Source organism: Erpetoichthys calabaricus, chromosome 3 (assembly GCF_900747795.2).
Source record: "Erpetoichthys calabaricus chromosome 3, fErpCal1.3, whole genome shotgun sequence".
In the NCBI taxonomy this organism is placed as follows: Eukaryota; Metazoa; Chordata; class Cladistia; order Polypteriformes; family Polypteridae; genus Erpetoichthys; species Erpetoichthys calabaricus.
This window is the reverse complement of record NC_041396.2, coordinates 265,831,602-265,843,652: the sequence shown is the minus strand read 5'-3', so window position 1 is coordinate 265,843,652 and position 12,051 is coordinate 265,831,602. Positions and strand designations below refer to the sequence as shown.

The 12,051-nt window shown below is 37.8% G+C and overlaps 1 protein-coding gene across 5 annotated transcripts in view; it reads left to right on the top strand.

Annotated features, from left to right (window-relative positions):
• Positions 1-12,051, top strand: part of LOC114648889 (NXPE family member 3-like) — a 168,132-nt gene that overhangs the window by 84,025 nt on the left and 72,056 nt on the right. For 2 of the 5 annotated variants that reach the window (XM_051924077.1, XM_051924074.1), the window contains exon 1: positions 6,216-6,568. The exons of 2 other annotated variants lie outside the window; for them this stretch is intronic. The gene's annotated coding sequence lies outside the window, so the exon portion shown is untranslated. Of the gene's footprint in view, positions 1-6,215; positions 6,569-12,051 lie in introns of those variants that run through there. One more of the 5 variants, XM_028798191.2, reaches the window with a different exon arrangement.

The window sequence follows — 12,051 nt, the reverse complement described above, 5'->3', positions numbered from 1 at the left end:
GAAAGTCTACACTTCAATCACATCTTGATCACTTCATTTCAAATGTGGTAGTATGCAGTGCCAAAATTATGAAAATACTTATGGACCTGACTATATGATGTATGTGTTGCAAAACTACATTTTCAACATTGACTAAGCACAGATAAAGCTTCAAATACAAAGCAAGAATATCTCCATACTGGCCAAGGTTAGCTACCTCAACTTTGATACCTTACTGGAGGCAAGAAGCCATTGTGCTCATGAGACATCTCTGCTGGGATTTACTTCTGTGTCGATTCATTTTCAGATTGCTTCCCCTGAAATGCCTTCACTTCAGAATACCCTAGCAAAAGCCAGGAATGGCTGCTCATGTCCAGGTTTCATATCCTGATGACTACCTTTGAATGGGCTACACAGTCTAACACAGCGTTTCTCAACCTTTAAGTATTTGCGACCCGAGTTTTCATAACAGTTTTAATCGCGCCCCCTAACATTTTTTTGAAACCCTAATAAAATTTATTCCTATATTTTTTTGCTGCCGATACACCACTACAAGTTTAAAATTTCCCTACGAATAGCCAAATTACGCCACATATGGCAACATTCGAGCCCCCTTTTTTGTTACTTTGCGCCCCACAGTTTGAGAACCACTGGTCTAACAGAAGCCAAAGGCTAATTGCTACCCCTGATAGTACCTAACCTAAATGGACATACAGTAGTTTGTTTTGTATTAACAATCATTGCTAAATGTCAATAAACCGCAGGACAGCTTTAGCAAAGCAATACTCAAACTATTTTTTTCTATTATAAAAAAAAAATCTTGGAAGAAAACAAGACTTGATTTTCTCGGAGAGACACTTATATGACCTGCGAGAATGTTGGCGCGGTACACATGCAAAGCAGGTTAGAGATAATGGAAGTACAAAAATTCAAACATCTCAAAAAAAAGATAGGAAAGATTGAATTACTGCAAATAAATGGAAATTATTACTCTGTGAAATAACGGAACAGCAAAAAGAGATTGAATATATTGTTTGGATTTAAATTTTAAGTAGGAGACTTGTAGATCATCTAATTCCTTTTGCCAGCGAGAATTAAAAGATTCCAAAACCGTGGAAGCGGTAAAAAGTCCCATGAGATGAATACTTTTAACATGAGATTCTTTCAAGTCACGTTTTTAGTTTTGCACATGTGACTTTAACTATGAATTAGTTTACTGCTTCAATTGTCTTCAGAAAGATCCCTTCAACTTTTATATATGTTGGATTTTTCTTTTAATCATTCAATAGCTGCTCCTGATTTCAAAACAGTGAAATGCTTGCAGTCTTTCATGATGAAGTAATCGAAGTACATCTTGCAGCAGGACACAGAAGTGGGCAGAGTTTCATGAGATGACTTTTATCATCATTATCTTTTATTTTTACAGTGGATTCAGATGTATTCAGATCCTTTCACTTCCTGCATACTTTATTGTGATGTAGGTTTAAGATTAAACAGATAGATTTACCATATATACCTACCCATCTACATTCAATAACCCATAATACCAAAATGAAAACATTTTTTCAGAAAAATTAGCAAATTTATTAAAATTGGCTGCAATTACAGTCTGAAGTCTTCTTGGGTATGATGCAACAAGCTTCACACACTTGGATTTGGGATTGTTTGCCCTTGTTCTCTGCAAATTCTCTCAAGCTCTGACAGGTTTAAGGGAGACCATCAGTGGTCACCCTTTTTTAGGTCTCTCCACTGATGTTCAACTTGGCTCAAATCCACGATCTGGCTACTCAAGGACATACAAAGAGTTGTTCCTTAGGTGCTCCTGTGTTGCTTTAGTTTTGTGCTTAGGGCCATTGTCCTGTTGGAGGATGAACCTTGGGTTCAGTCTGAGGTCCAGAGTGCTGTGCAGCAGGTTTTCCATTAAGGATATCACTGTACTTTATTCTATCTTCCCCTAGACCCTGGCTAGACTCTCAGTGTCTGCCGCTGAAAAGTACGATGCTACCACCACAATACTTCTTGGATTTATATTGTGTAGGTGATGAGCAATGTCTGATTTCCTTCAGACATGACACTTAGAATTGAGACCAAGTTTAATTTTTGCAAATTCCAAGCAGGTTTTCATGTGTCATTTACTAAGAAGAGGCTTGTTGCCATAAAGACCAAATCTGTGGAACGTTACTGTGATGGTGGTCCTTTGCAAGTTTCTCCAATCTGCACACATGCTCTCTAGAGCTGAGTTTCCGTGATCTTTGGGTCCTTGGTTATCTCTCTTACCAAGGCCCTTCTTTCCCAATTGCTCAGTTTGGCTAGGTGGCCAGCTCTAGGAAAAACCCTCTTCCATTTAGGAATTATGAAAGACACTATGCTCTTGGGTACCTTTAGTGATGCAGACATTTTTTTCACCCTTCCCCTGATCTAACCCTTGACACAATCCTGTGTCTGTGCTCTGCAGACAATTCCTGCTACCTCATGGCTTGGTTTTTGCACACAGTTCATTTCCAACTTCTATAGATAGGTGTATGCTATTCGTAGTCATGTGCAATCGACTGAATTGACCACAGGTAGACTCCAAATAAGGTGTAGAAGCATTTCAACAATGATCAATAGAATGGGATATGTCATTTTTTTGTTTTTAGCAAATTTGTACAGTGTTCTCTGATGACAGAAAAAATTAACTGAAATAATTTAGCACAAGGAGCGGCATGGTGGCGCAGTGGTAGCACTGCTCCCTCGCAGTTAGGTGACCCGGGTTCTTCCTGTATGGAGTATGCATGTTCTCCCGTGTCTGCGTGGGTTTTGTCCAGGTGCTCCGGCCGGCACCCTGTGCGGGGTTTATTTTCTACCTTGCGCCCTGCGTTGGCTGGGATTGGCTCCAGCAGACCTCCGTGACCCTGTAGTTAGGATATAGCAGGTTGGATAATGGATGGATGGAATTTAGCACAAGTCTGAATACCTTCAGAATGGCCTATGTAAGTACCCCATTTTTCTGATTTAGGCAGGTGTCTGTTACTGTAGTTATATACAGTTACACATAACTACATCTTACTTGCTTTATTCTTCTGTCATAAAGGCAGGCAATTTTAAACACATTTTAATTTGATTTGGGGTTTTTAACTGTGGGCTAGATTTTTCAAAGTCACATTTTTTATTTGTTCTAGCTGTTTTTGCATGGAATAGTGATAAAATGTATACAACTTGTGTAAAATAAGTAAAATCTAATCCAACAAAATCAATAATCATCTCAGTAGTTTGGTAATAATATCGAAATGTTATAGAGCATGTAGAATGCACCACAGTTTTAATGTACAGCTTTGCTGAGAGACAAATGAGGGTCAAGTGGTGTACACATCTTCTTCCTCCCTAAGCCACATTCCTATTGAACTCTCAGAAAGTGTATGCACCCTCTTGGACCCACCCTCTCAAAAGACCTTTGTTACTCCAGCTTATTCATGGGTCTCATTAGAAATAGGTCATTTATTATTTGTCTTAGAAAAAAAATTGAATAGGACCCTTTTTTGTTCATTATAAAATAAGCATTCAGAATTGAAGGAACATATTGTTTATGTGCTCAGCTGTTAACACTAGAATTCCTGAAGCCTACGAAAAAACTCAGAATCCTGGTCCACCTTAAATCCCTTCGCACCTTAACCATCAGCGTTTTTTGTTTTGTAAATGTGTCGGTCCTGCTTTTGTCCAGTCTGATAGCAGTCACGGGACATTGTATCTTTGATTGCTGGTATAACAAACAGTTCTGAACAGGCATCAGCCACAGCAACAACTGTGGTCAATGCTGCTCTTGTGAAAAGAATGGAGATAAATGCCATCAACTCAGACAGGGAGAAGCAAGTTCGTTGTATCACGTGAACGTCACTGACAGAATATAACTGAATAATAAAAAAAACAAGTGCTAACTTCTACAAGTAGCCAAAATTTACACTAGGTGTTAAGGACTCAAATCAAATATATGTTTTTATTATATTGTAGAAATAATAATAATAATAGCAGCTCACTATTCAAACCGTGGAGCTCCCGGTCTCAAACCCAGGACTTTTGGGTCATAAGGCAGCAGTTCTTACCTCTGCACCATTCAAGAATACATGTAAATTCCCTGTCGATTGACATTTGAGCTTGAGTTACTAACTCATTGACAGCCCCATATAAATTGAATGCTTTTTTTTTTTTTTTGGTTGTATTCTTGAATAAAAGTGCATGTGTTTATTTGATATTTGGACTAAAGTCTTCACACATTATACACTTCTCGTCATTATTAGTATAATATTGAAAAAGTTTCTGCTTTAGGTATGTGTTCAGCATTTCTTGCATTTCCTTTCATCCTACACTTACTCAGATCTTTGTAGGCATGGAACACACATGACATGCATGTATTCCAAATAACAATATACTGTATTATTTACCCTATACAACTCCAGGCACATCACACGCAGATAAGGAGCCTTGGCTTGAGCTGGGAGAGCTCTGTCAAGGCGGGGGATAGGACAGCCGGCTGCTTGATGCTTATGCTGTTTGACACATTTACAAAACAAAAGATGCTGATGGTAGAGGGGCCAAGGGATTTAAGGTGGGCTGGGATTACGAGTTTTTTCGTAGGCTTCAGGAATTCTAGTGCTGAAAGAGTTATCAAGCAACAATCTTGTCTTTTTTCAACACACTTAAATACACTGCTCAAAAAATCGAAAGGAACACTTAAATCACATATTAGATCTCAATGAATGAAACATTCAAGTGGATAATCTTTACCGAGTAATACTGTGTAATTTGTTTAGAAGAAAATGATGTAACAGTGGTCAATGGAAGCCAAAATGACTAACCCACTGAGGGATGGATTCACCATCACACTGAAAATAAAAGTCAAAAATTCAAATCACAGGCTGATCCAACTCGCTTGAATTTCATCATGGCAACTCATAATGTGACTCAGCAGTGTGTATGGCCTCCACATGCCTGTATGAACTCCATACAACATGTGCAACATGTGGACATGATCCTGAGTAGATGGTGGATGGTGTCCTGGAGGATCTCCTCCCAGACCTGGATCAGGGCATCAATGAACTCCACAACAGACTGTGGTGCTACTTGGCAGCTTTGGATGCACCAAAACATAACATACCAGAGCACCACTAATATGCTTCCCCAGACCATCACAATTAACATAATCATGCTGGATGATGTTGCAGGCTCCATAACATTCACCACAATGTCTCCAGACTCTTTCACGTCCATGACGTTGTGCTCAGTATGAACCTGCTCTCATCTATGAAGAGAATGGGGAGCCAATAGTGGAGCTGCCAATTGTGGTATTCTCTGGTGAATGCCAATCGAGCTGCATGGTGATATGCTGTGAGCACAGGTCCCACTAAAGGACATCAGACCCTCATGCCACCCTAATGGAGTCTGTTTAACAGTCTGGTCAGAAACATGCGCAATAGTAGCCAGCTGGAGGTCATTTTATAGGGCTCTGGCAGTGTTCCTCCTTATCCTCTTTGCACAAAGGAGCAGATACCAGTCCTGCTTCTGGGTTGATGCCCTTCTACTGCCCTGTCCAGCTCTTTCTCTTGAATATGTTGAATCATTACAGAGAGACTTGGACAGCATACAGACTTGGGTAGATTTCTGGCAGATAAAATTTAATGTAAAGTATTACACGTAGGAAGTAAAAATATTAGCTTTGAATAGACAATGGGAGGACTGAAACTCGAAAGTACATCTTAAGAGAAGGATTTAGGAGTTGTAGTGAATTCCTCACTATCTATATGCAGAAAGTGCTCAGAAGCCATTAAGAAGGCTAACAGAATGTTAGGTTATATAGCTCCCTGATGTGTGGAGTACAAGCCCAAGGAGTTTATACTTAATCTTTATAATGCACTGGTGAAGCTTCATCTGGAGTGTTGCAGTTTATGTCTCCGGATTACAAAAAGTACATGCAGTTCTGGAAAAAATCCACAGAACAGTGACTACGCTCATTCCAGGGCTAGTGGGGAAGAATTATGAGAAAAGTTTAAAAGAGCTGAGCCTTTTCAGTTTAACCAAAAGAAGACTAAGATGAGACATGATTAATGTGTTCAAAATTATGAAGGAAATTAGCACAGTGGATTGAGACTGTTACTTTAAAGTGAGTTCATCATGGACACTGGGACACAGTTGGAGATTTGTTAAGGCTAAATTTTAAATGAACATTGGGAAGCTTTTCTTTACACAATGAAGTTAATGTTAAGTTTGGAAGACCTTCAGTGCATGTTTTATTTGCATGAAAGTCACGTATATATTTTTAACATTCTTGCATAATTTCCATCTTTCAGTTTCATCTTCATGCCCTAAGAGATAGAGTTATGTGGTAGAACACAGTTAGAAATAGCATATCGATATTTTATGTGAAAAAGTGACTAAAGGTCGAACACAATTACTGTGTTTATCACCTGTTACTTCCTCACCAGAGCTCTTTTATTTCTGTGTAAACAGCAGGTCTCATAATCAGGGCTTTCCTGATTTGAAAGCACATTACCTGGATATTTTACTCCAAGAAGAAGAGGTTTGGCCATCAGTCAAGCTGAGAATCACTAAGTCACAGGTATGTTGATCATGGTTTTGACTGTACAACCTGTCTTGTCTTATTTGCACTACGTGTACACTGTGGATGTTGACCTTCATTATTTCATCTCTCTTTATGCAAAGTTTATTTTGACTTGACTTTAAGTTTGAATTGGGAAAAGCATACTTTTATTTAAATTAATTTTGAATCCTGAGATCTAACATGTTTATAATTAATGGTAGAGATGACTGTGGGTCTGATATGCAAAAAACCATATCATATGCATATAGTGATATTTTCTGTTTGAATGATTTTCTGATCATCCCCTTTATCTCTGCTTTCTCCCAGAGATGAATAGCCAATGGCTGAATGACTATCCCAAAAAGCTTTGCTTATAGTGGCCACCCTTGTTGAGTACCTCCTTCTATTTTGAAGTAGTCTGAGTTTGTTATTAATACTGCAGCTTTGGAACGAGTATAAAGTAGTCAAATCCATGCAGATATGTTGGGGGCCAAATCTGATTTTTGTGCAGTGTAGTAAATAGACAGTTCCATTTAATTCTATCAAATGCCTTTTCTACATCCAAAGACAGTAAGATATCTGGTGATGTCTCAAGATGTGGTCTTGAGAACTTAAACTGTGACAGTTCTAAACAAGAATTGGCAGTTGCATCAAAATGTATTAAAGGATATACTTACAAATATCTACATCCAAAATGAATACTGCTAAAAGTACAAACAATATCTCAGCTGCAAGTGTCTTTTTCAATTCTGGCAAACTAGCTGCTGTTGGACTGGTCAGAGCCGTGAAGACAGCTAAATATGAAAGGGAATTTTCTGCACAAAAAAAACATAAAAACCTGTTGGAGCAATCACATGAATCAAAACACTCAACAGAATCTGATACTGATATTTTCTGTGAAAACCATCTACAGCAGTGAAAAGAAAAGATTCAAATACACGTAAGAACACACACATTGGATGGTTGATTTCTGGACAATCCCAAACTTTTGCCCTTTTTAACCTTTTTATCTGCCGAATGCAGAAATGTTTTATTTCTTTGAAAATCTGCCTCCAACACCAGCATCCCTGCATCGTCTTTTCACTGTTGCAGATGACACTCATATTTGATGTGTTTTTAAGTAAACAGCCAACTGAGGACATGTAAATCATCTGTTTCTGAAACTACAGACTGATGTATTTCAGCCTTCTGCTTCTTTTGATTTTCTGGCTCAGTTCAGTTTGCTCTCTTCTTTCAAGATAGAAGTGGACAACTTTGTATGAAATCTTCTTTTTGGCAGTCTGTCGCATGGAATAATTTTAGATAATCGTGGTTTTTGAGAAAGCTGTTTCATTTTGGGCATTTTTGAACCTAGAATTTAACTTTAGGAATTCCTGTACCTGGAAGATTAAGAAAAGACAATTGGTAACACTTTAGTTTAGGCACTGCAAAAATGCATCTATTACTCATTTATGCTTATGTAACAAGACGTTAGTAAAGACTTCTTTTGGTCTTCATTACGCTTATAAGACATCAGTAGACAGGTTATTCATCTCTATGCAGTGTGGCATAAAAAGACCCTTGCGGGATTTGCGGGCTTTATAATTAAATTTGTCTTGCTTAAGCCACCTCTGACAGACTGTTCCAAAGTGAAGTCATCTTAGAAGGTCACGTTGCATAGATGAATAACCACTTTACTGATGCTTTGAATGTGTTATCAGCACCAGAAGAAGCCTTTGTTAAGGCCTTGTTTCTTAAGAGTAAATGAGTATTAGATGCATTTTTGCAGTACCCTAACTAAAGTGTTACCAGACAACTTACTTGTAAATGTTTCTATAAAAACTGCTTAGCATTTAACCATGTTTAATTAACGCTGATCTAAGAGACTTTAGCATTCAGACACTGTAGTTAGAGCTGCCAAAAATGGAGCTTTGCAATCATATGTGAATAGCAAATTATAAAAGTGTCATTTCAGGCAGTAATATACACTAGCACCATTAGTAAAGACGTAGCTCTACTTTTAAATCCCTTTAATGGAACCATCATTTAAAAAAAAAAAAAGTATAGATTTCTATCAAAAACATGACCATTTCTGATTGATTTCAAACTTTTCAATGCAAGTGTACATTTTTAACAACTGAAGCACAAGCAGGTTAATTGATTTGCTTGGTTTGACATAGTAAGTAATAGGAAGTTTCAAATATATTTTAAAACATAATGGATTGCAAGTTCTGTTACTACTTATAATTAAAGGTCACTCACTTTCTGTCATGCAAGAGTTGAACACATCCAGAGTCAAAATGCCCAAACTAAAAATTCTGATTCTTCTGGGAAATTCACAGACCCCTAGAGAGCTCACAGGTCTAATCATTCCATAGGTCTTTTGTCATTGTCAGTGGGTCATGTCTGGTGTACTTCAGTTGAAAGGTGTTTGGGTGGAACTTATCAACACCACACATATTTAATACTTTTTTATATTTAAGTATCCTTTCATTTATCTGTTTTCTGGACCAATGCAGTGTCATATTATCATCACAACCTATATGGGCCCCAAATGTTATATGAAAAAAGGACTGAATTTGCAGGATATGGAAATGTAACTTAAGTGACATTCTTGGTATAAAATGTGGTGTAATTTAAATGACATTTTGAGTTCAAAATGTAAAATATGTGTTGATGTTCCTCTGATAAGTTCTTCGTTTAAGTATGACATAGAGGCTACAAGTTCAAATCCCACAACTGACACATTGTGACCATGAAGAAGTCACTTTACCTGCATCTACTCCAACTGGAAAAAAAGCAAAACAACAATTTTTCTTGTATAGCCCAAAATAACACGAGGAATACCTCAACGGCCGTTAAAAGGCCCTGTTTTTTGCTAGCATTCCACCCTCGACTCTCTAAGAAGACAATAAAAACAACTCCCAAAGAAAATCCTTGTAGGGAAAAAAAATAGAAGAAATCTTGGGAAAGGCAATTTAGAGAGAGGCCCCCTACCAGGTAGGTTGGGCATGCAATGGTTGTCAAAAAACTGGGTAAATACAACACAAAACAGATCACAACTAATCCTCTAAATCCTCTTCACAGAGTTAGATGGCCAATCTGTCATGGGCACCAAAGAAATACAATACAGCAGTACAAACTACTTTGTTCTTGCATAGTGCTACTCACCAAGTACAGGTGCAAAGTGCTGCACCAAATCTCCATGCAAAATGCAAGAACAGATTATACCACTCTCTAAATTCAGAACTATCACATATAACGATAGAGATTTTTTCAAATAGATCCAAATCAAAGTAGAAACCAATTAATTTAAATAAGAAACAACATCTGTCTATCAGTTAATTGTAGAACCACTGCCAGATTGTACAGAAGGAGTCAGACAAGCCAGACACAGTCAGAGTCCTGGAGACCTTGGCCCGCAAGCTGCCACCCCCTATTGGCCATTCTATAGCTGCGTCAGTGTAATCTGATGAAAGACCCCTTCTCCTCAATGATTCCAGTTCTTCTTTGTCTGAGATGACAGCCTGGCAGTAGAGCAGTGGCACCAAATGCCACAGGAGGATATCAAGAAGAGAAACAGAACAGGCAAGCATTAGTAACGGTTTATAAATATCATATTACTTACCATATATTTTAGTACTAATAACTAACAGTAGAGATGCAGTATGCACAGCTAATCCGCAGCTCTAGTCAGTGTATGCTAAACTGAAGTCGTGAATCCTCAGCCAGGATTTAAAAGATGAGACTAAAGGGGCACCTCTTACAGTAGCAGGCAGACCATTCCCTGTAACTAAACGCTTGACCTCCCACTGTATTTTATTAATCCTGGCACCTTCAAATTTTAATGTGCGCTCTGGTTTGTAAGTAATTCAGATAAGTAAGCAGAAGAAATGTAACCAACTATATCTCAAACATTGTAAGTCACTTTGGATAAAGGCATCAATCAAGATAGATAGATAGATAGATAGATAGATAGATAGATAGATAGATAGATAGATAGATAGATAGATAGATAGATAGATAGATAGATAGATAGATAGATAGATAGATAGATAGATAGATAGATAGATAGATAGATAGATAGATAGATAGATAGATAGATAGATAGATAGATAGATACTTTATTAATCCCAAGGGGAAATTCACAAATAAGTACATGTAAGTTAATAAATGTTTCATTATTTTAAATGATTGTTTCAAGCTTAGGTATGTGTTATCTAGACCAGGGTTACCAAATCCAGTCCTTCTTGACCCCCAAACTGTCCAGGTTTTTGCTGTCCCCCAACAAACCTGTACCAGACAGTCAGTAACTGTTTACTAACCCACAATGGCCCCATATAATGGTGCGCAATTTGACAGGCCAGTCATATTTAGGGTCAATATGGGTTTGCTGCCTGAGAAGAGGCTGAGACCTTTCCCGACAGTACTGGGTGCAAAGCATGAGCAATACCTGGATATCTGCAAGTCCTTCACAGGTCACTCTCACTCACAATATCATAGTGCCATTTTAGAATCACATGTGAATATATCATTGTTTTTAAGGAACAAAACCAAAGTACGTGAGAAAAGTCCCATTCAGACATTGAGAATACATGCAAATACCAAGGAGGCCTGGTCTTTATATGACTAAGAAGCACTAACCACTGTGCAACTGTCATTCTTAACAGTAATTTGTTGTTTTACATTTTTAACGTTATCTGCAGTAACAGCAGTGCTTGGCTTACTTTAGGGAAAAAACATTAACCAACAAAATCAAGTTTAGCAAATTATTCACTCTGTTACTATAAATGGAGAACTACAAGAAATGGGTTAAAAAGGTATTTTGCTAAAAGCTAAGTGAAGAGTGACTGAAATCGGTGGGCAGATGAATGCTGGCCTGGAGTCACTGGGCGACAGTGTTTTCCTGTAGAATGTTTGGTGGAACAGATGGCGTAAACAAGGTCTCCTCTTAAAATGTCCTCACATTTACCATTTTTTATTGCTAAAGATAAGGAGCTTTTATGAATGTTGGCATTTTCATTTCAGGCTTCCCAATTCTAATAAAATTCAGCTCAGCACTCAGCAATTGCAGGTTATGGGTCTTGTTTAAGGGCCCAACAGAGCAGAGTCCTTATTGGCATTTCTGCAACCTTCTGCCACCTTCCTATCGCCAGTGCAGATCCTTAGCCTTAGTGCCACCACTCCGCCATTATATTATTGATTTATCACATGCTGTGCATATTTACACAACCTGGGTGGATCGTAACAAAATGTAATATATAACCTTTTACATCTTTTATTAGGACTATGCAGGTTGTGAAATGTATTTGCAAAATAAATAAGAGTTTAATAATTATCCATTCAGCCATTTTCTATACATGCTTCCTCCATTTTAAGACTGCGGAATGGCACCTATCATTTAAACTGACTAGGGATTTTAAACTAGCTTAGACTGTGCCAAAATGTTAGAAGTTATGGACTATAAAAACATTTTGTGCGAAAAAAATATTAAAAGAAAATGACCTAGAGCTGGCAGAGTT